Source organism: Penaeus vannamei, chromosome 4 (genome assembly GCF_042767895.1).
Source record: "Penaeus vannamei isolate JL-2024 chromosome 4, ASM4276789v1, whole genome shotgun sequence".
Classification (NCBI taxonomy): Eukaryota; Metazoa; Arthropoda; class Malacostraca; order Decapoda; family Penaeidae; genus Penaeus; species Penaeus vannamei.
The window spans coordinates 38,244,769-38,247,268 of NC_091552.1; the positions used below are offsets into that span (position 1 = coordinate 38,244,769).

Below are 2,500 nucleotides of genomic sequence, written 5' to 3' on the forward strand. Positions count from 1 at the left end.
GTAGTGACCTTTTTCCACTCAGTCCGAACCTTATATCCATACGACTAACAAAAATGGTCTATAGGGATATATTCGTAGCAGGTAATTACATTTTCTCGACCATATATGACACATTCAACCTCTAGACAACCATTCCCTCCACCAATAATCATGTCCAAGCGACGAGACCAAACTGCTACTAATTCGACGGAGGAGGCGGATCGCAGTGCCGTCCGCCCTCACGGAGATGCCGGCCAAATGCAACGCCATTGGCACGTCGCAGGAACTCCCTCGCTTACGAGACCAGCTGCTCCCCTTTCCTTCTGGGTCTCCGGGAGATGGTCGAGCTCATGGCGAGATTCTTCGCGAGTGACAGCGCTACTCCACTAACCACTCCTTTTCCACTCGCAGCCAAGCGAACAGCCCGCGTCGACGCCACATGTGCAGCCTCTCAGGGCTCACCGGTGGAGTGTGGGCTTCGCCTGGATATATGTACACGCGTGTACATACACAAACACACAGACGCACACACAGATACACATTCGTACTATGACATACGTATGTATGTCTTGGTACTAAGTACAGCATAACCAAAAACACTAACATGCACACAGACACATACAAAATACATATACCGCATGTGTAGCACGTTCATCCACATACACAGACACAGACGTAGATACAGACACGCACACGTCCAAGTTATGCACAAGTATGATCCCTTGTGACAGCAAAAGCGAACCCTGAATCCGAGGCCATGCCAGTCAAGAGGCAAAATCCCCAGTTTAATCATCGCTGGAAATTGTCCCGGTCATGAGCTTGGGCAGGGAAAAGCAGGTCATTTTGCCGGCGTAATCGGAGCCAGGCGGGAGGAGGTTAATTTACTGCTGTTATTAGAGACGCCACTCCCGCAGTCGCCCTCGCCGTGATGAGGGCCGGTCATCACCTGGGCGGTCGCGAGGAACAGCAAGGGCGACGACTGGGCAAACGGGAGCAATGGCGGAGCGATGGTGCGCCGCGTCCGAGAATCATATGAGCGGAAAGGAAGTCCAATTGAAAGATAAGTTGGACGGGAAGAGAGGGAGGGAGGGAGGGAGGGAGAAGGATGGCGGAGGGAAGGAAGGAAGGAAAGAAGGAAATAGGGAGAGAGAGAGAGAAAGAAGGAAAGAGGGAGGGAGGGAGGGAGGGAGGGAGAGAGAGAGGAGAGAGATGAGAGAGAGAGAGAATGAGAGAGAGGGAATGAGAGAGAGGGAATGAGAGAGAGAATGAGAGAGAGAGAGAGAGAGAGAGAGAGAGAGAGAGAGAGAGAGAGAGAGAGAGAGAGAGAGAGAGAGAGAGAGAGAGAGAGAGAGAGAGAGAGAGAGAGAGAGAGAGAGAGAGAGAGAGAGAGAGAGAGAGAGAGAGAGAGAGAGAGAGAGAGAGAGAGAGGAGAAAGAGAGAGAGGAGGGGAGAAAGAAAGAGAGAGGGGAGGGAGAGAAAGAAAAGAGAGAGGTGAGGGAGAGAAAAAAAGTGAGAGGAGAGGAGAGAGAGAGGGAGAAGGAGAGAGAGAGAGAGAGAGAGAGAGAGAGAGAGAGAGAGAGAGAGAGAGAGAGAGAGAGAGAGAGAGAGAGAGAGAGAGAGAGAGAGAGAGATTTCGTGCCAGGTGCCATTTCGTGTCCACTGTGGCTAGGCGACAGCTCCATCTATATGAGGAATCTGAAGATGTCCTCCAAAGAGATTCGGGAAAGTTGGTTGTGGCGCCGGAAAGGCAGTGCATGAAAAGGAATCCGTCTCTGCGGCTTTCTAGTCTTGTTGCGCTTCGTGCTGCTCATTTTGCAGTACCAAGAAACGCCTAGCAACAACAAAAAACAAAAAAATATCGAGCAGAGAAATGTCTGACTGTCGCATCACGAGAGAAGGCGACCACAACCGACGGCCTCTTATGACACAATGGCGCTCACATGCACTGCGCCAGGAAACGCTCGCCAACGAGGACATCTCTTCCGGCCAGCCGGTATATACTCGGCACAACCTATGAACCGCTGTAGTCCTCCGGGAGATGCCGCGAGGCGCAGAGGCCAGGATTCACGGGATAAGACAAGAGTGCCACTGAACACGCAAGGCAATGGACCGGCTTTGAGGCGAGAGTCATTTTCCTGTCGGGAATGTAACTCGGGCGGCACCACTCTGCTGCCCTGCCTCGGCGCGGGCTACGAGGGAACGGCGAAGGAAGAGCGTCCTCAAAATCAACACCTCCCGCCGCGGCCGAGCTGGTGAAGGGGCGACGTTCGTTTCTCATACCACGGAAGTAGGGGCGCAAAGGGGCGCTCAGGCTCATATGGCAACCATTATCAAAGACGATTCAGGCTTCCAACTCGACCAAAATCCATGGCTTCAGTTTTAACGATAACTTATCATTTTCCTCAGATAGTGACTTGCACATCTAAAAATCACATCCCTCAGCAGATCCTGCCGAACAACCAGTGACAGGTGAAGATGACTATCAAGGAGGAGACCCCGTACCATATCAAGAGAAAGAAAA

The 2,500-nt window shown here is 52.0% G+C and overlaps 1 protein-coding gene across 6 annotated transcripts in view; it reads right to left on the minus strand.

Moving 5' to 3' along the window:
* The window catches only part of LOC113809770 (heterogeneous nuclear ribonucleoprotein C-like 3), a 670,724-nt gene that overhangs the window by 15,692 nt on the left and 652,532 nt on the right, over positions 1-2,500 (minus strand). The window lies entirely within an intron of this gene.